Consider the following 27,953-nt stretch of genomic DNA (forward strand, 5'->3'; position numbering starts at 1 on the left):
CTCTCAGAATTTCGGCAACAATTCCCTCTTTTCCTTTTGAGCTACCCAGGCTGACTTGAAGGTGCAGTGCACTATCTTCTGCATACACTGTAATAAACACTGTATAGAGCCTAAAATAATTATAGTAATAAGAAAAAATACAATACCAAAATGAACTAAATCTTTGACTCAACTAGCAAAACCTAAAGAATTGAGCCAATTAGGAAACGGAGGGTCTACAACAAGTTTTTTCATGTTGCCTTTCAGTTGTGTTAACTGTTTGTGAATTGATTGGGAGTGGTTAGATAAATTCCTTACACACATGCCTTCAAATTTTTCGCACCCATGTCTTTGTGCTAGAAGAAGGAAGTCAGTGGTAGCTCTGTTTTGAAAAACTGCATGACAGGTACTATCTACATCAAGCTCACTTAACATTTTAGATCTAATATTAATTTACTTTCCTGTCCAGCAAGCCAGGGTTTTCAATTGTGTGAGAGCTTGTGCTGAAGCAACTCGTGGGGAGAAAATTGAGGCTAGTATTGCAGATGTGTGTCTCCATAATGATACTTGATCTGTACGGTTGGAGTCTAATTAGAGAGCCCTCCGTTTTGCTCATTGAGGCTTCTGGGGCAATCCAAGAACCTGATGTCAAAGCCAGGGACCTCATAAATTGGGAAAACTGGACAGGACAGAACGCACATCCAACCAATATGATCAATGCAACGTTCTCCGTTTATTCAAGAGAAGATGGCAGTTTTTATACACTTCTATATAGTTTACAGTTTACAAAGGCACTCTGATTGGCACGCTAACATTGTTTACCTTTGCCTTAAGGTGGTCAGGCTTTTCACACTGTAGCTCTATTCTAATTCATGCTCAGATAGCTGATTACTTTGTAGTTACCTTAACATAATTTCTAACTGCGCCACAACTGAATTCTCACTGCATCAAAGGCTTCTAGGCCCCGTCAAGGCCGCTTATCAGGGCCTAGTCTAAGTGGGTAGCTCAATTCTCACTCCAGACATAAATCATGCTCTCTCTCTCTCTCTCTCAGAAATTCTGTAACAATTCCCTCTTTTTTCTTTTTGAGCTACACAGGCTGACTTTAAGGCGTGGTACACTATCTTTTGCATACACTATAATAAACACAGTATAGAGACTAAACTAATTATAATAATACGGAAAAATACAATAGCAAAATGAACTATATCTTTGACTCAACTAGCAAAACCTAAAGAATTGAGCCAATTAGCAAACGGAGGGTCTACGATAACAAGTTCCGCCGTGTTGTCTTTCAGTTTTGATAACTGTTTGTGAATTGATTGAAAGTGGTCAGCCAAATTCATGCAGCACATGTCTTCAAATTTTTCGCACCCATGTCCTTGTGCTAGAAGAAGGAAATAAATGGCAGCTCTGTTTTGAAGAACTGCATGACAGGTACTGCCTATATCAGTGGCAAGCTCACTTAACATTTTAGATGTAATATTAATTTACTTTCCTGAACAGCAGGCCAGGATTTTCAATTGTGTGAGAGCTTGCACTGAAGCAAATCTTGGGGAGAAAATTGAGGCTACTATTACAGATGTGCACCGTCATAATGATACTTAATCTTTACAATTGGGGTCTAATTGGAGAGCACTCGGTTTGGCTTGTCAGGAGCAAACAGTGAATCCTGCCCAGTTTGTTTTGCCCAAGTGATCCACATGTTTTGTCTCTTGTCAATGTCAAACATTCCAAATACCTTAGTTAATAAAACACTGCTTAGCAAAAACACTCTGACCCACCACATATTTATCATGTTTTAGATTTCCCTGTTTAACATGACAGGAACAAACTTAATTCCAAATACAAACTATAACGTATGATAAACTTAATGTCATGCTTACCATTATCTAACTTATTTTCCCTCTTTTTTTTTTTTTTTTTGCCATTGAAAAACAATGGCAAATTGAACAGAAGAATCACAGGCACTACTAAAACCCATTAAAACTTAGTAATTAAATTCTATAACACCATTAAAAACACACTTATGAAAAAAAAACCCCAAAGTCCACAATCTTTTATGAGTGAAACACAAATCTTTTCACAATCTACTTTCTGTGCATCTTCTGTTTCCACTTGTGGAGAGATCAGTGCTCTCTTGCAGTTGATAAGTTCCACATTCTTCACCGAAATCCATCCAGATTCTGCACCTGTTAAAACACAAACAAGCCCAACTTCCCCACAGGGACTGGAGGGTTCTTTCTCAATTCTGTTCTCTAACATTGCATAAAGAAATGGAGATATCAACATCTTTGTTATAAACATGAAAAAACATCAAGAACAGAACAATGCATATAGTAAAGAGACTAACAACAAATAAAAATCAATCAGATAATACACAATTAATATTACATATAAAATCACAGTGACCAAGTGCTATACTATCAAATTGTCATCCCAGAGTCTGCAGCAGCTGACAATCCTTAAAACAACAGAGATTTGGATAAAACATGTCCGGATCATGCCCTTCCAAAACTCCCTTTGAGACTCAGCTGTCCTATATTGTCAAATTGTCAAGTCAAAATGACTTGAATACTTTTTGATGCAGAAAACACCTGGGTCAATCACACCATCCAGGTAGAGCCAGAGCTTGGCCAGAACTCGAACTCTAATTGGAGGATCTCCTTTAACACATTATGAAACAAAAGCCTTAGAAATAACAGTTATCAGTAAAAAACCTTATGATTAAAAATTTATCAAACCATCAAATAACCAAATCTGTCTAAAATTTCTTTCAAGGCAGAGATTCCCTAAACACAGCAAATTCTCTCTTCAGAAATCTGAAAATTTGAAGTCTGAAATCTTAACCAAAATCTGTACCATGAATTTGTAAAGATGAATTTCAGCTGCATAAAAGGTTGGATAAAGAAAACACATGAGTAGTTAAAAAATCAAAAACACTGGATCCTGAAAAAACATCTTCTAATCAATCACCTAAAGAGACAATAAAACATGAAAACTGTAAATACTATAAAAACACCTTAATACAAATTCTTATCACAAAAATCAGATGACTCACATTATATGATCAACTTATCAACAAGAAATATTTAAAATATTTTAAGACAATCTTTTTAAAGCATTCATATAACATTAATAACAATCACTATTTATCTTATTATCTATAAAACGTAACAATCACTATTTATATTATTATCTATAAAAGCCCAAAACAAAAGATTACAAACTCAATACCAACATTCCATCTAACTGACATTTCTCAAATGCTCTGTTTTCAAAGACATTTTTGGTAGTTAAATCATTACTAATACTTCTATCTTTATATAGTGATTGTCATCTATATCATATTTGAAATAACATTGATTTGTATAATGTTCATCCTTCTTTGCATCTTGGGGAATGACTTAGTATTGCTGTACTTTCCGTTACGTTTTCTGTCTCCTTGTGTTGTTGCTTGATAAAGCAGCTGCAATGATGCGTCCTTGCTGTTGTATTCCACCTTGGATTGCGACTGTGAATGCTGCAGCTTGGTTGCTCTGTTCTGCACTTGTGGCTCTAACAAGCATCTTGTCGACTGGACAGCCTTGAGGAAAGGTGGCTAAGATGGTTCTTGTATGTGAGTTAGCATTTTCAAAAGCAAGTGAGCGGAATAAATGATCTTGAACATCTGGTGATACATCAGGAGCATCTTTCAAGGCAGCTGACAGCCTATCAATAAATTGTCCATATGGTTCGGTGGCTCCTTGCTTTATAGTCACATAAGATGCTGGTTTCTTCTTATCTGGGACTAAAAGCAAAGCTTTATGGGCCAGCTGCTGTGACAATAGATGCATTTCAATGGGGTAGGTAAGTTGCACTCTGTTGGTTGCATTTGGTCCATGCCCAGTCAGCATATCTGGCTGGATTCCATAGAAAGGATCTCCCAGTACTGTATGTCTGTTGGCTTCCTTAACTGCTAAACATCTCCACTCCCTTTCAAACATGAGGAACTGTGAAGGTGTCAGCAACAAGGATGCAATGCTAGATGAATCAGAAGGACAAAGCACATCTGCTGTAAATATATATTGAATGATGTTCCTTGATGCTTCTGACCTGATCCCATAAGTGGTGACTGTCTGCTTAGCTGATTGGAGGATTTTCCACTCATGGTTCTCCCACACAGCATTCCCATTAGATACTATGACAGAACAGGCCAGAGAGCTGACAGCTTCCCAATCACCATCTAAAATAGCATCTTTTACTACTGAAGCCCATCGCGACTGCAATGGATTTTTTAAAACTGCTGGCAATGCCAATTGCTGCTCAGTGGAAGGTTCCACTGATTGAACCTGATGATTTGAAAGGGTGGCAAGTTGGGCTATTTTTTGCTGTAATATATTTGGTCTTTGCATCTTATTTTGTGATCGCTTCTCCCTACAACAATTGACATCAGGGGAGTCTGACTCTGAGTCATCAGAATCGGAGCCTGGTGGGAGTGGGCAGTGCAGGGCTACCGTCGTGGGGTGGGGGCTGACTGCGGCGGGGGTCTGCGCTGCTGTTGTCTGAGTAGCTGCCTCTGTCATCTCGCAAGCACGACTGCATTCAGCCCCCCCGCCCCGCGCCGGGCTGTCCGCTGCCGTCGGGTACCACCGAGCCGCACCTCAGCCACCACGGGGGGGGTGAAGGGCCAGTGCCACCTCAGTCACATCTCCGCCCTGGTCTCCGCCTTGATCTCCGCCCCTGTGTCCCGCCTCCTGATTCAGCCCCCTTTCGACACCAACTCCGCCTGCCTCCTCAGGTGTCACCCTGCCTCCCGAAAGAGGCGGTGGGGCTACTTCCTGGTTTGCCTCATTTCGCGGGACCAGTGATCTGTCTACATCCGCTGTCTGTGGACGAACTTCCGCCGCTGCTGTGCCCGCGTGTCCCAGTCCGCTTGGTCCAGCGCTGCCCGGCCCCACGCCACCTGGCTCTGCACCCGCGTCTATACGAGCGACAAATTCCTTAACAGAGGGACTGACTGGAGCCTTCTGCCCACGCACTGGCCGCATGTTATAAACACTAAAGAATTTTTCAACCCTTGATGGCTTCTGAACTACTATCTGTTCTGGTGTGGACCGCTCAAATGCCTGAAAGGTGGCTTCTGCGGCTTTTTTCTCCACGGCCATGCTCTGCAAGGTATGTAAAACTTTTTTCCAAATGCCTCTGAACTCCAGTGCTGTTTTCTTATCCTTTCCGCCCTCCACCACGGTGTGCCAAAGCAACTGCCCTAGTTCTTGACATTCGGTTTCACTAAAAATCAGCAAAGAGTTTTGCAACTTGCCTTTGTTCCTTGCCCACAAAACCAGCTGTTCTAAATCAGCCTCTTTTATTTTTTCAGGCCTCTTTGAGAGAATATGCCCTCTCTCTCTCAGAAATTCTGCAACAGGGCTGTTGAAGGGTGAGTGGGTTTTGCTGACCACCGCTTGGCTCTCCAGCTCACGAATCATTCTGTGGATGGGGATCACGGCATCTCGATCCATCCGATACTGCCGGCGGTGCACTGTCGAGGTCGCTTTTCCACCCTTAGGAGTCCTACTGCAGACGGGTTTTCTGACAGTCCAGGCAAGGTGTTTAATTGCTTAATGTCCTCTGCCTCTACAGCAGCTATTCCAAAAGCCCACCTGAGTCCCTTTGGGTCTTTGTAATAGCCGATCCGGAGGAAGTCTATGCCTAGAATACACGGAGCGTCTGGGCCAGTCACTATGGGATGTTTCTTCCACTCCTTCCCAGTCAGGCTCACCTCAGCATCCACCAGGGTCAATTGCTGCAATCCCCCTGTCACACCAGCAATGGAAACAGGCTCCGCCCCCACACGTCCTGATGGTATCAGAGTACACTGTGCACCAGTACCAACTAAAGCATCATATTTTTATGGCTCTGATGTGCCAGGCCATCGGATCCACACTGTCCAGAAGGTCCGGTTTTCCCGTGCCTCTCCCTGGCTAGAAGCAGGGCCCCTCTAACACTGGTTATTATTCCTTTCCTGGGCATACATACTAGAGGTTCCTTCAAGGGGATCTGAAAGGTCGTACCCAAAAGCTTGGTCATGGGAGGTTGAGGGTACCTTCACCTTGGTGGAACTCCCCTGGTTAGTTTCCCTCCTTGAGTTGGTGTGAAATGTAAACTTTAAGGAATTTAGAAATTTTAGAGGAGCTAAGATTTTAGTTAGAAATAAGCCTTCCTAGAGTTAATTAAAATAAAAATAATAAATGAGTAGGCCTTGATGAAGTTAGGAGTTAGTAGTTAACTAATAATTGATTGCTTGTCAGCACAATGTTTAGTTACCTGGGTTTATAATGAAGAATATAGAAACTGAAAAATAGCTTTTAGGAACATAAGACAATTGTGGGCCTCCTCTGTTCTGAAACCAATTGAAGACAAGGAATGGGAGTTCTACCAAGAGTTCATTTGTCATATTTGCATTGAAAAGGTAGAAAGGTCAGAACAAGGAAGACTTCATTTACTTCCTCATTTTGGGACCCCTCCCCTTGAAAGGGACCACCGACCCATTTCAAGGGACAAACTACACATCCTTAATAGCTTTTGGAGTGATTAGCATACAAAGCAGGGAATGGGATGTACCAAAGTTATGAATATTTATTTGTATTTGGGTATTCAATACTTGTATGGATAAAAAGACTCTGTAATCACCTGGAAGGTGCGGTGTGTATTTGGGAGCTATCCCGCATGCTGCCTGGCGTCGAATAAATATACACTTTCTAACTTTAAACTGTTAGAGAGTTTTTGTCTTTCACAGTTGGATATCGGTACTAGATCAATATCCATATTTTTAATAAATAAGATGCACCCGTGCTGCCAGGACAGAAGTGGGTTTCCCATCCCACCTCCCCATGTCTTCCCCATGGTCACGCAGGAAGAACCACAGATTAGCCCTTGGGGTGTACCCTCTCTCTCTAGCTGGGGAATGTTGGGCTCTGACTTTGGGGCCTGTGACTCGCACGGGTGCTGCATTAACCTTCTTCATCTCCTGTTTGAACTCCTTAATCACAGCTGAGATATGAGCCTGCATTGGGCCATTAATCATACTCTCATAATTCCTAAGTTTGTTGGCAACAGAGCCCACTGTCTCTCTGTTAGTGTCAGCATCAACTGTTGCAGTGAAAGTGGTGTACTGAGATGGCCCAAGATTTGCTAGACTCCACAGCATTTGCCCTGTGCACCTGACCTTGTCGGGGTCATTATTATGCTGTCCATCCCTCCCAAAGAATACCTCCAATACTGCCACTTCCCTCAGCTGATGGATCCCTTCCTCAAGGGTCTTCCAGCGCACTCTATGATGGTGCTCCTGCATTCTCTCCCTGTGGACAAACCTCTCTCTGACACTCATTAAAAGCCGCTCCCAGAGAGAAAGGGATCCTGGCTCCCTTACAAAAGTCTGATTCCTACCTGAGTCCTGGGGCAAGGGTCCCAAGTTCCTTGCCTCACCACTGTCCAGCTGCATGCCTGTACCCATAAGGTCCCAGACCCGGAGTAACCAGGTGCTATATGCCTCATGCCCTCGTCGCACAATGTCTTTGTGCAGATTATGGAGACTTTCATATGTCAGGGACTTGGTGATGATCGCAACCTCTGGCTCCCCTGTTGGGTTGTGAGGTTCTTCCATTCCTATCCTTATCTGGGTGCTCTGCTTTCATCTTAGACCTCCTTTTTTCTACCAGGGAACTGCTGCTAGCTGTGACTGCCTTTGTGGTTCAGCTGGAACCTGGACAGTTGTAACATCTGTGGGTTCCACAGCTGTACTATTAGACTGTCCCTCTTCAAGGCAAAGGGCGGGTTTCTCACCAGCTGGGGAAATGCACTCCAGCATCTCAGGTAACCAGAACCCTCACCCAAGCTGGGTGGTTAATTTCTGAGGCGGGCTGTGGGGCAGGGTCAGGCTCTGGAGTAGCAGCATCTCCAGTCTCTGGAGCAGTGTCAAGCTCTGCAGCAGCATCTTCAGTCTCTGGTATAGGTGTCAGGGTAGTTATCCAGGTTAATCTTCCCTTATCTCTGAGTGCTAAATATAGCAAGCATATCAGCAACACCACCTATTGTATGATATCATTAGCATTTAGAGTGGATATTAACCCTTTGAAAACTGGTGGAGCAGACCCAAGAAGATGGTTAAAAGGTTGGGAAATAAATTTCCCCCGGTGTCATTTCCTCACAGTAGGTACCATTACTAAAGTAACCCCAAAAACATACAGTTAGTGTGTGATAGTTCTGAATCCATGTACCTGCCTTCCAGAGGAAATTAAAGATCCATGAATTCCTCACCTTATTAACCCATAAGCCAAACTGTATAACAGACACAGTAGCCTTAGTTATAGGACCCATGTCTAGATAAGGGCCTGCAAATGGGAGAAATACAGCTGCGACCACGTGCCATCAGAACCAGGGTAAGCTAGACCACATGGTGACACTTAAAGATGTTTCTATATCAGCACAAACACACACACAAAAATTAAATTACTTAAGAACTCTTAATGCTTTTTTCCTCTCAGTGCCCTCGAGCCCCACGTTGGGCACCAAAATCTGTCTTGGTTTGAAAAGACAGGAGTCTGTGAAGGAAGGCAAGAGCCTCCCATGAAATGGAAAAGGTAAACCACTTCCCTCCAAATTACCACAATTTCCAAATTAAAAGGCTCTAAAGCAAAGATATGGGAATGGGAATAACAATTCTTTACCAGGAAAAAAAAAATGTAATTAGCACAAACAAAACTACTGATAGAGTCAGAAACCTGACACCCTGAGGAGTCAGGGTGTTGGCAATAGTCCAGTTAAATGGTGGCTGCTCCTCCTGGAGTGGCAGATGAAATGCTGATGAAGTGGTGATCCTGTAGAAGGGTGTCGTTTTCTCTGAAGGTCTGGTGATAGAGTAGATGGGCCTGGTCTTCCTCTAGGAATCCAGCGGGGAAGGAACTGACACTGACATCTGTCGCTTTGCAGAAATCCTGTAAAATTTGCTAATTTTGAAGTTGGTATGCTACTGAAGGCCAGTGCGATTGGCCACAAAAAAAGGCCATTTTCCATGAGAAAATGAAGATATTTCCTCAGGCTCTGGGTATCAGCTCAGAGGTGGCATTTGGGGCTCCAAAATCACACAGGTTCCTATTCATTGGCATCTGTTGTTCTGGAGAAATCCTGCAAAGTTTACAAATTTTGAGGTCAGGATGCCATTGTGGCCAGTGCAAGTGGCTGCAAAGGGAGGCCATTTTCCATGGGAAAAGGAAGTAATTTCCCCAGGCTCTAGTTATCAGCTGAGATGTGGAATTTGGGGCTATATGATCACACAGGTTCCTAGTACTGACATGTGTAGTTTTGGAGAAATCCTGCAAAGTTTGAAAATTTTGACGTCAGGACACCACTGTGGGCCAGTGCGAGTGGCTACAAAGAGAAGCCATTTTCCATGGGAATAAGAAGTCATTTCCCCAGGCTCTGGGTATCAGCTCAGAGGTGGCATTAGGCGCTCTAAGAGCACACACGTTCCTTGTTGCTGACATCTGTAGTTTTGGGGAAATTCTGCAACATTTTGAAATCTTGAGGGTGCTATTGAATAGCAAACAAGGGCATTGACAGAAGAACATACAGAACAGCCTTGTTCTTACATACCTTCTGACGAGCAATGAGATAATATGGATTACAAAATATTTTGCAGCCCTCAGGAAGAATTTTCTTAAGAATTAGAATTTAGAACTAGATGATATTAGAACTAGATTTTTTTTGTGAATTCAACAGGTGTAGCTCACTTTGACAGCTACTATCGAGCTGAATCCTGAGAAGTTTGATGTACTTGAGCGGGCCAGCAGTTGTTTTCTGGAACTGCAAAAGTTCAGCAGGACTTGTGCTAGCCTTCCCCATGCATCTGCCTGTAGTTCATGCCATTTGTAGATCATTCAAGTGAGTATGAAAGACAAAATAGATGGAAAATATTTGGTATTTCAAATTAAGAATAAAATTCTACAGTTCATGCATGGCGGAATTAGGGAGTGAGTTTTCTGTGAGTAAATGACTACAGGTGATGTCAGGTAGAGGCTGTACTTCTAAATCTGTGGTGATCTCAGCTGGATGCCAGTGCATATAACCATTTTATCTTCTGTGTGTCTGGATTGCCTTCCCACACAGAATGGTGTTTTTGAAGGGACGCTCAGTGCTCTGCCACCCTCCAAATGTCAACAAGAACTCTTGTTCAGACCAGAGGTGCTCTTCAGAGTTCCTACGTCTGCTGAGCACAGGTAAGCCAAACTGAGTAGAATATACAGTCCAATTAGAAGCATGCCATTTGCTCATGTAGCAGTACTAGTGAAACGCGGATGAAAAATCAAACTCCACAATTTTAATAAAGATTTGTAGGGAATGGGTATGTTTATTCACAGCACTCTGGACGTATGTCAGGATTCGTTGCTTTTCAATGGACATGCGTACCTCTGAGAACTCTTGATCCTTTTTTATTACCCTTACTAATTTCTATATGCATAGAATTTCACAATAGGTTAATACATATTCATTCTGCTGATTTCACATTACACTTACAGCTAGTTACACTTGTACTCAGTTTTTGTCAGAAAGTACAGAAAGAACTCTTGAGTTACTCTACCCTGTCTGTTTCAAGGTCCGAGGAGTCTTTCTTATTTCTTATCTTTTAGTGTAGAAATTTGCATTCTTTTCCTTAGCTGGGGTAGTTTTGCTAGGGCTGCATATTAGCTAGACTAAACAGCATATTTAGCAAGATCAAAGTGGCACATTTCACCTAAATCCAAATGGATTTCTACCCTGTTAAATTTTCACTCTGTCTCATTCCCCCCTCTTCTCAAGATGATAAGTAAATTCTTTTACTTAATGCAAATTCTTACATTAGTAAATGCCCTTTAGTGCTTTATTATGTACATTTGACCTACTAGGCACACAGTAGTACAAGGAGTTCTCAAGCATACACAATTTTTACCAGCATATACAAGCACAGTTTTCTGATTAGTGACTGAATGAATTTTGAATTGGTAGATAAATAGTGGCTTTGAGTACAGTAAGTACTAAGGCAGTGGCCACATTAGAAGCAGGATTATAGGTTACAGATGCTTTTCACCCTCTCCTGTATGATTAAAGTTGCTGTTGCTTGTATCCAAAACTGTGCTTGTATAAAACTGAAAGTTAAAGACATATAACTTGTGATTTTGGACCCTGGCTTTTTAGGGATAACTGTAGGGGTTGTTTTAAGTTTCTTAGCCTACCTGATGTAGTGACTAGCTCTCTCATAGATTTAGTATATTGATTGGAACCTGGGACCAAGGCTACTGAGCATTGTTTTGGATAGAGGTATTCTAGGATTTTAATTACAATTATACACAAAGCAATTCTAAAAAAGAAATTGCAAACTCCCCCCCCCCCCCCACAATACATTCATTTTGCCTGAATAAGTTTTAGTCTCAGTTCATTGTCTCTTGGTGTCAGTTTTTAAGGGGCTTCTGGGGCCATTTTTATTTGAGCATGGTGGATCTAGGCATTCTGCTTCTTAATCTTGATTGCGGTGGGGGTGGTGAGAAGCATTTGGATTGGTGTTTTCTCACTGTGGTTCTAAAGTCTTTTTTGTAAGAGACTTAAGGTAGACAGTTATCAGGCTGTATGTTATGTACTGGTTCACTTAGCTCTTTGCTCTGAGTTTTAGCTACATGTACTATTGTGACTGGAATTCTAAAACTAGTATTATTTACTCTGGTCACTGACAGTTTAGGAAAATGTTTCTGGTTACTCTGAAAATGTATTTGCTAATATTTATAAATATTGACACTCCCCTTTCTATGGGGGTTTTGAAAAGCAAATTTTCTACTGTTGTCTAGATTTATGGCTCTTCTTAATTTGTCTGAGTTTTGTTTGGGGTATTCTTGGGGTTAGTTTGGAGGCAAGGATCATACTGTCAGTTCACTTGGCATATAAGTTCTTGTCAATGATTATGATTCTCTAAATTATATATGTGTTATAAAAACTTGTGGGAACTACTACTTACTTTTGATGCACTCTGTAACACCGGTAGCTTTGGTTATTTTGGGAAAGGAGCTATACTTTAAAAAAGCTTTTAAGTAGTTAGGTTCCAGTGTATTTTTTGGTGCTTCTCTTTTACTAGTGACTACACGTATGGGAAGGGAATTCTAGCTCCCCTTCACTGGCAGTCCATAGCCCATCCTTCTTGGTTATATGTCCTTCTTGATTAGTATTATTATTTTTTGGCTTACCTTTAAGGGAAATGTGTCTATATTTACTTTACTCTCTACTGCTTTCTTTGCCTTTCTATCTACTAGCTCATTTCTTTTTTCTAATTCTGAGTTTACTCTCTGGTGTGCTTTAATATGTATACTTCTAGCAGCTGGATTATCTCTTGTGTATGTCTGATGTTCTTTTTTTGTGAGGTTAGTAGTCTTCTCTCTCTCTCTAGACAGCTCTATGTGGGTGCACAACTCTGAAGGCATATCTAGAGTTTGTTTGCCATTTTTAAGGCACAGGGCCGTGCAATAATCTCGGCCTTCTGCGCAGAGGTGCTTGTTGGTAAGGGTCTGGATTCTATTACCTTTTTGTAGGTAGTGACTGCATACTCAGCTTGTTGCTTTCTGCTGTCAACGTAGCTGCTCTTATCAGTGAACTAGGTTTCTGTATCATTTAAAGGAGTGTTCTTTAAGTCTGGGCATCTGGAGTAAGTAGTTTCAGTAGTCTCAGGGCAATCATGGTGTATGGCTTTTCTTTGATTTCTACTGAGAAAAGAAGCTGGGTTGACAATGTTAGTTACTACTCTTTCTATATTATTTTGTTCTACCATGATGGCCTGGTACTTTAGGAACTTTTGTGGTGAGAGCTGGTAGCCGTTCTTTACTTTTAGTACTGCAGACACTGTGTGGGACACTAGTATAGTTATTTTTGTCTTATGGTAAACTTGCGTGCTTCTTGCATATTTAGCATGACTGCTGCTACAGCTCTGAGGCAGCCTGGCTATTTTTGGCATTGCATCTAGTTGCTTGGAAGCAACTGCCCTCTGGTATGAATTCAAGTCCTGAGCTACCTGGGAGAATAGAAAGAATAGGTTACTTACATTTGAAGTCTGAAGGCTGGAGCTGACATGAGGGCACTCTTTAGCTTGTGATAGGCTCCTGTGGTTTGTTTTTTTTTTGTCTACTGGAGACCTCTGTCTGACAAACAGTTTGTAATTATAAACACACAGCAATCACCACCCTGCCATGCCTGTGCCTTTTTTTTCTTTGGAGTTTTAGGAAAATTGAAAGTCTTCTTCTTTCTTCTTGCGGAGTTTTCTAAGGTTCTGGATTTTTGCAAGTTGTTCTCTAAATAGAGTGGGAGATTTTGAAGCCTTGAGGCACATGGACTATGTGAGCTTGGTTTTGAGCTCACTTTTAGGGCTTTTCTATTTAAATGCAAAAATTATCTGGCTGGCTTTGTGGATAGGGAGGCAAAAGAAAGCATTTTTTAGAACTAAAACAGTAAACCAGGTTCGTTTAGGTGTTAAACAAGATAGTAAGGTATATGGATTTACTACTACAGGATATAAATTCTTTGTTATCTTATTGACAGCCCTCAATCTTGTAGTGTTGTCATTGGGCTGATTTCTTCCTTATTTTTTTCAGGGGGTTGAAACGTGGATGAAAAATCAAACTCCACAATTCTAATAAAGATTTGTAGGGAATGGGTATGTTTATTCACAGCGCTCTGAATGTATGTCAGGAATCGTTGCTTTTCAATGGATGTGTACCTCTGAGAACTCTTGATCCTTTTTTATTACCCTTACTAATTTCCATATGCATAGAATTTCACAATAGGTTAATGCATATTCATTCTGCTGATTTCACATTACACTTACAGCTAGTTACACTTGTACTCAGTTTTTGTCAGAAAGTACAGAAAAAACTCTTGGGTTACTCTGCCCTGTCTGTTTCAAGGTCCGAGGAGTCTTTCTTATTTCTTATCTTTTAGTGTAGAAATTTGCATTCTTTTCCTTAGCTGGGGTAGTTTTGCTAGGGCTGCATATTAGCTAGACTAAACAGCATATTTAGCAAGCTCAAAGTGGCACATTTCACCTAAATCCAAATGGACTGTTAAATTTTCACTCTGTCTCACTAGCAGCTCTGTATGATTAATTTGGAGTTTATCAACTGCTTGGCCTTAAGAAACTAGACAGAGTAAAAATCAATAGGAATGCTGACACTTTTCAAGATGGAAATTCTGTGGAGCTGTTGCTTGTTCTTCAACGCAAGTATTCTTCTACAGATTATTTGCAACCATACTTAAGTCTTGTTGAACAGAATAGTCTAGAGTGAAGGTCTGCATATATACTCCTCCCTGTCCCTAAAATTCTTCTTCCTGACTTTTGTTATCTTTGAATCTTTAACCATATATCTTTCCTCACAGTGCCTGCTATGGAATTTTCCTTTTTTTGAGAAATGGTTAATTTTGATCACATCTAGTTCTAATTCATTGGAAGCTGTAATTCCATTTTTTAAAGGAATTATTTCAATTAAATTATCAGTGTTGTGGTTGAGTTTTCTGATAAAATGGAAGGTAGCAGTTAGCAATTCCTTTAAAGTATCTCCTTGATGGGATTTCTTTCAATATTTTAAATTCTTTTCACAAATTTTTTAACAGCAAGTGAACCAAAGCAAACCAAAATGTCTCTCTCTAGGAAATACGTAGATGTATACCATGCACCATTGTTTTTTTCTTTGATTTCTAATTTCGTGTTTTGAAACTTGCTAAGATACTCATTTAGCAGAAGCTTAACCTATAGTCATTTTGTGACTGAAAACTAGATTGTGACTTTGGAGAAGAGAGCAATTTTTCTTGCTGCCATGATGTTAGACTTGCTCCTTGTAAGCAGAAGCTGCAAGCGGTGTAGTTAAAAGCTGGGTGGTGCATCAGTTTTAAACAATTAATAAATGTGTTGTGTATAGTGAAGAAATTGAGATGTATTGTGACTCTTGATGTTGTGTTTTGAGACACCTTCAAAATAGAAGTTATTTTTTAAAGTGTAAGAATAAACAAACAGTTCAGCTTGAAAATTTGTGAAACCATTTTTCAATGGTATAGAAAAGAATATTTGTCACAAAATAATATGTAATGTTAATTAAAAATTTCTTGTTACTTGCTATGGTATGAAGTTTTGCTGAATAATAATTTAATTCCCAGAGCTTGCATTGTATGACAGTGGTCTCCTGGGTTACATGAGGCCCTGCTATGTTTGCAGTTGACACTTGGTTCCCCAAGATGTCATTGTGTCACAGTTGTCTCCTGGGTTATTTGAGGCCCTGCTGTGTCACAGTGGACACTTGCTCCCCTCCAATTCTATTGTGATACAGTGGCCTCCCAGGTGCAATGAGGTCTTGCTGTGCAATTAATGGTTTCTAGTAGGCCTGGCAATGTGCCAGTTGTACCTCTTTCCCATGAGGGCCATCTTGCTGATAGTAGATTCTTGGATCCATGAGATTCCACTGCATCACAATGTTCTCTTAGTTTCATGAGAGCCTGATGTGTTTATAATTGACCCTTGGTTCCTTGAGATTCCATGGCATCACAGTGGTCTCCTTGGTACCTTGAGGCCCAGATGTGTCACAATGGAACCTTCGTTCTATGAGTTTCCATTATGTCAAAATGGTCTCCTGGCTTTCATGAGGCCCGGATGTGTTTGCAACTGACACTTGGTTCCTCAAGATTCCTTGGGGTCATTGTGCTCTCCTGTTGTTCCTGAGCCTGTGCTGTGTCACAATGGACACTGACTTCTGCCTGGCAATATCCAAGTGGCACCTTCCATAAGGCCCAGTTGTGTTTGCAGCTGACATTTGGTTCCCAGAGCTTGCATTGCTTCTCAGTGGTCTCCTGGGTGCCATGAGGACCTCCTGTGCCCCAATGAACACTTGCTCCCAACAGATTCCTTTGTGACACAATGGTCTGCTGAGTTCCATGAGGCTAAACTTTGTCATTGATGCCAAGATGATTTTTTGCTTATTCTTTTCTGTACTGTTATAACTTTTATGTTTCCTCAGTATTTTTAGCATGCATACATACAAATAAAAAGGAATAAAAAGGAACAAGTATGCCTGCTTAGAATACTGAAGATACATCAAAGTTATAGAAAAGGTATAGAAAAGGCAAAAAATCATTTTGACATCAATGACACAGCACAGCCTGATGGAACTCAGCAGACCATTGTGACAACCTGGATTCTCATGGATCCAAGGCTCTACTTTGACAAAGTGGGGCCCCATGGGACACAGATGCCACTGGGACATTGCCAGTGGCAATGACAAGGCTCCATTATTGCACAGCAAGGCCTCATGGTACCTGGGAGGCTACTGTGTAGCAAAGGAATCTGTTGGAAGCAAGTGTCCATTATGACACAGCAGGGTCTTATGGCACCCAGGAGACCACCATGATGCTATGCAATCTTAGGGAACCAAGTTTTAACTGAAAACACAACGGGGCCTCATGGAATACAGGTGTGACTTGGATATTGCCTAGGCAGGTGGAATTCAGTGTCCGTTGTCTCAATGCAATCTGAAGGAAGCAAATGTCCATTGTGACATAGCAAGGCCTTGTCGGAAACCAGGAGACATCTGTGATGTAATGCAATCTCCGGGAACCAAATGCCAACTGCTGACACAACAGGACCTCCTTGAATCCAGGTCCTACTTGGATATTGCCCTGGCAGGCAGAACTCAGCGTTCATTTTTGCATAGCACAGGCTCATGAACAACAGGAGAGCAAAGTGACACCATGGAATCTTGGGGAACTAAGATGGTCTCAACACAAATCTTCCTAGGGGTAACTCTTGCAAAAAACAAAGACTTCCTTTTGTCTTCAATGTCCTGGATTATTTAGCTTTGGAAAATCAACTCATTTACAAATGTAACTGCAGGGGTGAGACACCATTCTTGTAATTAACCTTTATATGTGTATAACCTTTAGTGGGGATCCATCTTTGTGGCGCACATCACATTTTATAAGAAAAGAGGAATTGTTGAAAGAGGCATTGAATTGCTTCAGTAAAAAAAGCTTGAATGTACTCTGAATATGTGACAGCTATATCTGGTCTATAGCTGAACAAATAATTTGGCATAACAGACACCAACTTGACCAGCCTAGTTCAGTAGAGAACAAGGAGTAAACAAGTCCCTGGCTGTGTTACTGATAGGCTGAGTTCAAGCTCAAATAAGGCGACCCCAGCCAATCCCTATGAACCAGGAATGCACCTATATCATTGGCCAGGGAGCTGGGCAGAGTTGGAACCTGTGTCAAATGACCTCTGCATGAGTGGGAAATTTGAAGCCCCTATAAAAGGGGCTGTCCTTCAATAAACGTTGACTCTTGCCGCATGAACACAGAGTGTCATGTTGCTTGTCTGTCTCCAAAACTGTGACAAATGGTGACCCCAACATAATCACAACCGCTGCTGCCAATAGTGTGAGGAAACAGATGGGGCAGCCAAGATGAGCTGCCCACAGCGTTTGAGCTGTGAGGAACGTCTTCCACAGAGCTGTGGGGCAACCAGGAGGAATTGCCTGCAACCTTTGAGCTGCAAAGAAAGGCATAGAGAGCCGTGATAGATCCATACTCTCCCCCCTTTTGTGGATAAGAGACACCGCAGGGAACACGGGTGTGTAGGCTTCAGTACAGGAATAGCCATCCTAAAGGTATTGTTATGTGTAGTAGATATAATTCGCACCATTTCTAGTATGATATATGTGATATTGAATATTTGTTCGCGTATACACGTTTGTATTAGGAGTTCCCCCCACCCTCGCAGGTGAAACCCGATTTACAAGTAAAAGGATGTGGCTCTTCTGGAGATGGGCCATATCTGAAGTGATATGGGGACGCCCAGGCGCTGATCATCACGTGAATGACCCAAGATAGGTATCATGGAAATTCTCCAGACAGATACATGTGAATGCAGCGTTCCCATAAATTTCATCAAGGGATTCACCAACTCCGGACATCGAATCGCCAAGAAAAAAATCTCATCAAACTATGGGACTCTGAATAGAAGAAAGGACTGATTGCCGAAATCCTGTCCTCAGGCAGAATTTTCCCTATAAAAACCGCTTGTACCAGAATGGTGGTGTGTGAGCATAGAGGAAAACCTCTGCTGAGGCTGACTTCTTTGTTGCACACCCAGTGCTGACCCCGGGCTCGGCACTGTTCTTTCCTTGTGGCTGGCTAGATAGAATTTGATTGCAAAATAAATATTTTACTTTTTCATTTTAATTTGGCTGGACAAATTTTTATTTATAACAGTATGGACTTTTATTTTAAAGAAAAGAGGGACAAAATATGATGAGTGGGCTCTTCTAGCCTTGCTGACCTGGGTGAGAGCCACAGCGTAGATAAGACTGAACAAGCCTCCCTAGACTTAATAACTTAGGAACAGGCTAGCTGATTGGAAGCTGCCTCCATGGGCAACGAGACCATACTTAATGTTATAAAGCTCTGGAGGCTTGTTATCGGCTTGTTAAATCAATTAGAGCAGGACGCGAGGACTGCAGATGGTACGCCTGCTGAGGCGGCAGGAAGTGTTGACACCACGCTGGGTACACAGGGAAGGAAGATGGGCGGAGCAGCCACAGCACTCTACAAAACCACCGCAAGGAGCTGCTATGCCGCCCCAGGCAGGGGCGACTGCCCACAGAGCCTGCTGCTGCCGCCCGAGACCATGCTGCTGCCCCCTGCAGGGACATCTCCTGAGCCATGCTGCTGCCCCAGGCGGGGACCATGTGCCAGCAGGGTGCCCTGCTGCTGTGCGAAACTGTGGAGATAGCCCCTGCCAGTGCACATTGTCAAAGGAACATGCTGCCACCAATCCAGAGGGCGGAGAGACACCGTGCTGCAGACCCTCATTGAACGTCCACTCTGCTGTTCTGCCGTGCCTGGCTGCCTGTCACAATCCCCTAGGACGTGATGGTTCGTTTTACCAATCCCAAAAGTGCAAAAGGCAAACAGCAGGGGAGCATCAGTTTGATCACAACAAATGCACTTTTTATTGAGTGCCTACAGCAAATGCGATAGAAGGATTGGAAATGAGATAAAGGAGAGAGAGAGAGAGAAAGAGGGGAAGGGGGGGATTATAGCTACCAGCGGAGAGACGGAATCTTCGTGGTCTAGCCAATGGATCCGCCGTCATCCGTGGGGGTTCACTGAAGTCTTGGTTAACTTAGGGATCTTTTATAGTCCTCTGCCGAGTGGGGGAAACAGGTAAAAGGCGATATAACAATTAGTCTATTGAAAAATGGGTACAGACAATCCATGTTCTGAAGCAGGGCAAGTAAATTTCAGCAGTGAGTGAGACCTATTGTTTTCTTGGTCCAGTGAACACATATGCAGGCACCACTTGACAAACATCCTGCTTCAGTCAGGCCAGTGCTTCTGTGCTAGGATTATAGGGGTCTCAGTCCTTGGGAGGGAGCTTCAATCTCTGTCGGTCACAGTGGTCATGAGGCAGATGAGGGCTCTTCCATGGGAGATCACCAAAGTTACCCCAGAAAGATCATTTGGCCAAGAGGTGGGAAAATTTATGGGTTCAGGTATCGTGAAGCAGATGTAAGGGTATAGAGCAAGCCGCTCCTTGCCAGGCCCTGCTCAATGCAGTGTAGTGTGGCGACACAGCAAACACACCTGCAAACAGTCACTTGGCAAGCATCCACCTCAACCAGGCCAGAACTCCAATCGGGGTCTTCAGGATTTTGCCATTGTTGTTAGCGTTCGGAAACACATAATCACGGGATATGATTATATGCAGGTGCTTTTATTAAGAGCTCTGGGAGTTGGAGTACAAACTCAGATCTGACTCCGCCATAGGTTTCGAGCTGAACGTATTTTATACCCTATCGTTGTATAACTTACACATTAATTATTAAACTTACATTTTTCTATTGTATACATTGACATGAGTTTATAGTGATCTTTCTTAGGTCCATGACCACAGTTTCACATGATTATTCTTTCTGATTAAACAGTAATTATATTTAATGACTAAACAGTCGTCACATCTAACAATTATATCAATTATCATGTACTAGCTACATAGTACTATTTCTTCCTGTGCTAAAGGTATTTACCTTTCCAAAGCCTACTAAGTTTATTTTTTTTTTGTTAACCCTAAATCTCATGATTTAAAACCCTTTTACTATCATTTTCCCCCCTTTGAAAGTATTTTCACTTCATCATAAGTGCAAATACTTTCACTTGATACAGTCTTTAGTTTCTAAGTTTATACATGATGTTCTTCAAATCCAGGATTGACGTGAACGTTGTCATGGACTGGAGGATCAGAGGATGATGGGTGTGGGTCTCGTGTCCGTGCCTTGATTATTTTCCGGTTCCAGGATGTCCTCTTCCGTATTTCTCCTTTTAGAGCACTGTAGACTAACCAAATTACTAAGAACATAATTAATAGGATTATTATACTTTCAATGATAGACTTAATCCATGAACTCACATTCCACCTTAACCCTTTAAAGACTTTGTCTAACCAGCTCGTAGTCAAATCTTTCTGCTCTTCTTGTACTTCATGCTCTATTTGTTTTAACTGATTGATGTCATGTTCTACATCTGCAGTTACATTTGGGATGTGGATGCAGCAATGATCAATCTATCCCTTTAAAAATCCACACACTCCATGCTCTTTCAGGAGTAACAAATCTAAGGCCAATCGATTTTGTAAGGTCATTTTTGTGGTGGCTTGTAATTGTACATTTAGTTCTTTAAATCCTTCCCTAGTAACCTTAGCCAGTCTATCTACCTGACCTGTAAGTTTGAACAAAATTTCTTTATTATGATAGTTTGCTATAGGACCAAGCAAAGACTCTAAGGCCCACCCAAATTTCACTCCACTAGAGGGTTCTTGACAGGTTTCATCTTGATTTTCATTATTTGGAACTTCTCGTCTTGTTCTCATGTGCAGAAGTTCATATTTTCCCTTAAATTGGGACTTTTTCCAAATTGGACACAAAGTAGGGAGGCCTAAAGTGATTTCTTTTACTTTCCCATCTACAGGTGGATGGGCTGTCCAGGTACCATCACTTGTTGCCCATACGAATTGTCCTGAACTTTGGAGTGTACTCTTGGTACATCCTATGAGTATTTTATAATCCTCTTTACCCTGTGTTTGATACCTCTGCAGGCACAACCAATTTGTAAGGCTACTGCCAGTGGTGGAATTTGTTTTATTTCTATGTCATCAGAGGTGCAATCATAAGTTTTATTACATGCCCACCAACTTACTTTGTCTGTCTTTGTTCTACTACTAGTGTCAGTGTTCACTACTGCTGGATCTGTTTCATTTTCTGAACCTTCCCATGTAATGCACTAAGGAGTGGCAGCCATTTACTGGAATTTTTGAATTATACTTAGAGACCACGCACTGTCCCAAGGCTCTATTTGACCTTTGTGATCTTTTGCCTCGCACTTCCACACCAGAGTGGTTTCTGTAACATTTTCTGTAACCTTTTTATAATGTGGTAAGTAGCATTGCCATTGGTTTGGAATGCCTCCTCCCCATTCTATTGGATACCCTATTGTGCCATTATTTTGAAGACAGTCTCGTTGACTCAAAGGATGCAACCATTGTCCTATTACTTTACAGGTTACCTTGATTACCTGTCTTGATTCTGGTACCTGTTTGCATATAACAGTTTTGTTCTTTTGTTTTTCAGGCAGTTTTGTCGTTATGATTCCCCAATTTATTGGGTCTCCCGCTGCCTTAGGTATTGGCAGACAGGCAGTTATTCTGCTAGTGTTCTGCATTTTGGCAAAATCTTTAACTAATCCAATCATTACATTCTTAGCCCGAATTGCATTGGAAACCTTTATCACCTGTGTTTCTGCCTGGACCTCTCTCTTCATTCTAGAATGAAGAGTAGTTAATTGGTCTTTTTGCATTCCACATCCCAAAGACCATGAAAGGAGAATTGGTACAATTATTGGTAACATTCCTGAAATAATTAAACACATCTTATCTGCAGCTTTGTTGGTCCCACAGTTTACACAGTCCGCAGTCTAGGATGGGCTTTCTTCACTCGAGTGTAGTGTATCCAGGACTCTGCTCCAGCTACCTTGACTGCTGTGAAGGTGGTCAGTAGTACCTGATGGGGTCCAGTCCACTTTTCTTTCAGTGGTTCTTCATTCCAATTCTTGATGTACGCCTCGTCTCCTGGATGTATGTCATGAACAGGATTCTCGAGAGTCAGCGGCCTATTCCACACGAGGGCATTCCTAAGTTGTGCTTAAGTTTTCCCAAGAGACAGAACATAGTTACATACTTCCCGTTTTCCCATGACGTGTATATTTGGATTGGGTCCAGGAGATTCATATGGTTTCCCATACAATATCTCATAAGGATTGACTGACATCCCACTCCTAGGCTTTATCGGGATTCTCAGTAATGCTATTGGTAAAGCCTGTGGCCACTGCAGTTTGGCTTCTTGACATATTTTACTGATCTGCCTCTTTAGTGTTTGATTCATCCTCTCCACCTGTCCACTTGACTGGGGTCTCCATGGTGTGTGGAGGTCCCAAGTTATTCCCAGCAACCTACTTACTTCTTTTACCACCGGGGCTATGAAATGGGGTCCCCTATCTGATGATATCCCTAGAGGCACCCCGAATCTGGGAATGATTTCTTGTAGTAACCACTTAACTGTTTCTTTTGCTTGGTTTGTGCGACAGGGAAGGGCTTCTGGCCATCCGGAAAATGTATCAACCCCTACTAATAAATATTTGTATCCTCGAGTTCTTGGTAATTCTACAAAATCTACCTGCCAATAATGTCCTGGTTCTATCCCTACCCGAACCCTTCCTAGTTGTGCCTGTTGTCTAGCCACTGGGTTATTTTTCAAGCAAACCTCACACTTTGACATTATTGATTTTGCCATTGTTAACATTCGTACTGAGACCAAATAGCATTTTAGAAATGTTACCAATGCCTCTTCACCCCAATGACATTCGTTATGTTTAATGTGTAGAACCTGTCTCATTACCAAGAGGGGTACCACTATCTGTCTGTGTGCAGTTACATACCACCCTTCTGGATTCTTCTGTGCATTCAGTAAATGTCCCAGTTTCTCATCTTCTGCTGAAAATTTTGGCTGTGGAGGTAAATTGAATTGAGATACATTAAGTTTTAAGGGGACCAATGCCATTGTTGTTTGCACCTTTCGAGCAGCCTGTCGAGCTCTCCAATCTGCCTTTCGATTTCCCTCACAAATTTTGGAGTTTCCTGATTGATGTGCTTTACAGTGCATAATTGCCACTTGTTCAGGTTTTTGTACTGCTCTTATCAGCTGCAGAACTGCATCTTGATGTTTAATGTGCATCCCTTGAGATGAAAACAGGCCCCGTTCTTTCCATAGGGCCCCCTGCACATGCACTACTCCAAATGCATATTTTGAATCAGTCCCTATGTTCACCTTTTTCCCTTCACTTAATTCTGGTGCTCTGGTTAAAGCAACCAGTTCTGCCTTCTGGGCGGATGTATTTGGTGGCAGTGCTTTTGCCTCTACCACTGTATTGATTGTTGTTACCACATATCCAGCGTGTCTGATTCCGTTCTCCATGAAACTGCTTCCATCTGTGAACAACTCCCAGTCTGGCTGTTCTAGGGGGACATCTTTCAGATCTGCTCTAGCTGCACAGGTGTGTTCTATTACTTCCATGCAATCATGTCCCAGTGGGCTTTCTTCAGATGTTGTACCTAGGAACAAGGCTGGGTTCAAAAGGTTAGTTGTTTTTAATGTTACATCATCTTGCTCCGTTAAGATTACCTGGAATTTCATCATTCGAATCGGGGAGAGCCAATGGCCCCCTTTCTGTTCCAACACAGTAGTTACCATATGTGGTACATAGACATCTATGTGCCTTCCCATGGTGAGCTTCCTGGCTTCTTGTATCAGGATCACAGTGGCTGCAACTGCCCGCAGACATGAAGGCCATCCAGCACTGACGTTGTCAAGTTGTTTGGAGAAGTAGCCCACCGGCCTTTTCCAGCTTCCCAAACGTTGGGTTAAGGCTCCCAATGCCAGACGCATCCTTTCATGTACAAACAGCTGAAAATCTTTGGACAAATCAGGTAACCCCAATGCAGGAGCAGTTGTCAAGGTCTCCTTTAGTTTGAGGAAAGCCTCCTTCTGTGGTTTGCCCCAGGTAAATGGCTGCGTCTTCTGGGCCTCATACAGGGGTTTTGCAATTAGTCCATAATCCATGATCCACAGGTGGCACCACCCTATCATCCCAAGGAAGACTCGCAGCTCATGTTGATTCTGAGGCTCTGGAATGACACAAATAGCTTGAATATGGTTAGTACCCAGTTTTCTCTGCCCTTGTGAGATTTCACATCCCAGGTAAATCACAGTCTGTTGTGCAATTTGTGCTTTTTCTTTAGATACCTTATATCCTGCCATTCCCAGTGAATTTAAAATCTTGATTGTTACCTTTATGCAGGTTGCTTTCTCCTCTGTGGCTATCACTATATCGTCAACATACTGTAGCAGCAGGTATTGTTCTCTTGGTACTTGCCCCCTCACTGTCCAGGTTTCCAGCTCCTTTGCCAGTTGGTTTCCGCATAGGGTAGGACTGTTCTTAAATCCTTGTGGGAGCCGTGTCCAGGTGAGCTGGGTCTTTCTTCCATTTCCTGGATTTTCCCACTCAAAGGCAAACAGGTTCCTATTTTCTTTGTCAAGGGGTATGTAGAAAAAGGCATCTTTTAGATCAATTACTGTAAACCATTTATATATCTCTTTGACGGATGTTAACAATGTGTAAGGATTGGCAACCACTGGGTAAATGTCCTTAGTTATTTCATTTATTGCTCTCAGATCTTGCACTAATCTATACTCACCATTGGGTTTCCTCACTGGAAATATAGGTGTATTATATTCTGATTCAAATTCTTTTAAAATTTGGTATTTCAGGAATTTATCAATAATTTTTACTATTTCCTGTTGTGCTTCTGGTTTTATAGGATACTGTTTAACTTGTACTGCTTTTGCACCTTCCTTTAAATCATGTATTGGCTGTGCTAATTTAGATTTCCCAGGTGTATCTGTTTCCCATACTGAAGGAATTACTGCATCTTCTACTTCCCTAGAAATAGAGGGAGCTGGTTTTTCCTTAATCATTAAAAGTTTCCTGTCTTTGATTCAGGTATTTTCATTAAAAGTTCCCCATTCTCAAAGGTTATCACTGCATCAAGTTTTGCCAATAAATCTCTACCTAAAAGGGGAATCGGACACTCAGGCACATACAGGAATTCATGCGTCAGGACCTTTTTTCCAAAACACAGATCTAAGGGCTGTAGGAATGGCCGATTTTCCTCCTTCCCTGTTGCCCCAATTATTGTTGTTTGTTTGTCCCCAATTAGTCCTTGCAAATCATTCGATACAGAGTATGTGGCCCCCGTATCTACCAGAAACTTTACTGCCCTATCACCTAGCTGTATGGTCACGAAAGGTTCCTTGCTATTTTCTAGACAGCTGCTATATTGTCCTACCACCATTAATTTTGCAATATCTTGATCTTGGCTTGGCTGGTTGCCTTGGTAAAACCAGTTTGGACACTCGTTCTTCCAGTGACCTTCTTGTAGACAAAAAGCACACTGGTTAAATCCTAATTTTGGCACAATAGTTCCTCCATGTCCTCTGCCACGTCCACCTCCCCTCCCCCATCCACGGCCACCCCTGCCCCTCCCTCTGAATCCTGGGTTTCCTTTCCCTAGTATTACTGCCAAGATGTTTTGCTGTTGTTTTTTATTTATTTCCTTCTCCCTATTGTTATATACCTTCCAAGCAATTTCAAGCAATTGGTCCAGATTTCTTAATTCTTCCCCTTCTAATTTTTGCAGTTTTCTCCTAATGTCATCCTGTGACTGCCCCAGGAAAAGTAGAGCAAGCTGAATCTTTGCTTGTGGTGTATCTGTTTGGAGATCTGTGTCTTTTCTTGCTGCTTCTTTGAGCCTTTCTAAAAATGCAGTAGAGGATTCTTTCTTTTCCTGCCTTGTCTCATACAATTTAGACCAGTTTATAGTCTTAGGTACAGCATTTTAAACACCCATCTGGACCCATTCCTGGTATTTCTTCAGCTTCTGCATATGCCCAGGTACATTTAAATCCTACCCTGGATCCTCAGTTGGAAAATTTTCATCTAGGGTTCCCGTTACAAGCCTGTTTCTGATATCCTCCCTTGCCCTTTCCTTGGCTGCTTTAAGTACCATTTCTTTCTCTGTAGAATCCATTAGGGTGTCTAATATCACTTGTATATCATCCCAATCTGGATTCTGAGTTTTCATAATCATTTTTACCACTCTTGCTACTTTATCAGGATTTTCCCAATAAGTTCCAGCCGATTGTTTCCAAATTACTAAATCCGCAGGGGAAAAAGGTATCTTTACAAACACCGGCCCCTCCGCTTCGATTCCCTGTCATAAGGGGGCAGTCACAGTCCGCTTCCGTCTACCCAGATCTTTTCTGGCCAAGACCGGGGCAGGCTTTGACCAATTCCGAGTCCTGTGAGATACCGGTATCGCAGATTCACTTTCATCTCTACTCTCACTATCTCCTTCACTTTCATCCTCCCCCCTTTTATACATTACAGTCAAATTTAGATCATCTCCTGGAGAAGAGGGGTCAGGTGATAGTGGAAGAGGAGGATAGGGAGAGAGGGTTTGAGTGGGTGAGATAGGACTAGGCAAAATAGCATTAGGTGAAGCAGGTGATGAAGTAGGGGTAGGGGCAGGCAGGATAGGGTTAGGTTCTCTTGGTCTTGCAGGGGCTATTTGTTGCAGCATTTTTGAGAGAAAGAGGACATGAATTATGAAATTTGAGCTACTCCAGTCTAGGCCTCAGATTGAGGCCTGGTGAGGCCTTCAAGCCTCTGACGCAGTTAGAAATTCAGAGCTTGTGGCGCAGATAGAAAATAGTCTTAAGGTGTTGTGGGGACCACTGGGTTGTCTGGGTGTGAATTAGTATAGGTTTTATGGTGTAAAGTGTAGGCCGTTTTAAGGAAAAGGTAAACAATGTTAGCCTACCAATTAGAGTGTCTTTGTTTTTGTAAACTATGTGGAAGCTTATATAAACTACCACCTTATCTTGAATAAACGGAAAACGCTTGATTAACCACATTGGTTTGAACCTGCGTTTGTCTTGTCCAGCTTTCCGTTTTTCTGAGATTCCCTGGCTTTAAGTGGCGCCCGGACCAGGGACTCAGGAGGCTCCGAAAAGACTCCCAAATTACTTTTAGAGTAACGGGGAGCCGAGTTTGAGTCGTGCGACGAAAATTCAGGTCCAAATCGCCTCATGGTGACGGGACCGGGATCCCAAATTCACTTTTTGTGAACGGGGATCAAGTGGAACGGAGCAGAAGTCTCCAGACTCCGAATTGGGCCGTTTCCCAACGGGAGGAAAAAGACTCTTCGCATTGTTGTTTGTTTGCGAGAGTCCGTTGGAGCAGTGGGAAGACCTCGGCGTTCACAAGAGACCCGAACGGCGGGTGTGGACGTGGCCGGGGCCGGGAAGCTGGAGCGGAGTTGCTGCCTTGCGGAAGAAAAGCGAGAGCGAAGCAACCCGCGGAGGTTTGGAGGTAAGCTGTGGACAGAAAGAGAGGGTGAAAGTTCACCATGGATGGGGATCTGCAGGCTTCAGTGCGGCTTCTCTTTCATATTCTCTCAAAGAGAGCTGAAAAAGTTAAAGAAGCCGATTTAGAACAGTTGGTCCTTTGGGCAAGAAGCAAAGGCAAGCTGCAAAAACCTTCGCTGATTTTTAGTGAAACCGAATGGCAAGAGTTGGGGCAGCTGCTTTGGGACGCAGTGATAGAGGGCGGAGATGGGAGAGAAGCAGTGCTGGCCCCTCGCCCCCCCGCAGCAGCGGCGGCGGCGGCAAGCAACCCGGCGCGGCATGTCAATTGTAGCAGAAACAAGCGATCAC

The 27,953-nt window shown here is 42.4% G+C and overlaps 1 long non-coding RNA gene across 5 annotated transcripts in view; it reads left to right on the forward strand.

Moving 5' to 3' along the window:
* Positions 1-647: 647 nt before the first annotated feature.
* LOC116806944 (uncharacterized) overlaps positions 648-27,953 on the forward strand; it is a 56,298-nt gene continuing 28,992 nt past the window's right edge. For 3 of the 5 annotated variants that reach the window (XR_012053378.1, XR_012053376.1, XR_012053377.1), the window contains exons 1-3: positions 648-5,136; positions 5,339-8,600; positions 10,126-10,235. This is a non-coding gene — a long non-coding RNA (uncharacterized lncRNA). Of the gene's footprint in view, positions 5,137-5,338; positions 8,601-10,125; positions 10,236-13,622; positions 15,925-17,791; positions 18,253-27,953 lie in introns of those variants that run through there. The other 2 variants (XR_012053375.1, XR_012053379.1) reach the window with 2 other exon arrangements.

The sequence above is a fragment of the Taeniopygia guttata genome, chromosome W (genome assembly GCF_048771995.1).
Source record: "Taeniopygia guttata chromosome W, bTaeGut7.mat, whole genome shotgun sequence".
In the NCBI taxonomy this organism is placed as follows: Eukaryota; Metazoa; Chordata; class Aves; order Passeriformes; family Estrildidae; genus Taeniopygia; species Taeniopygia guttata.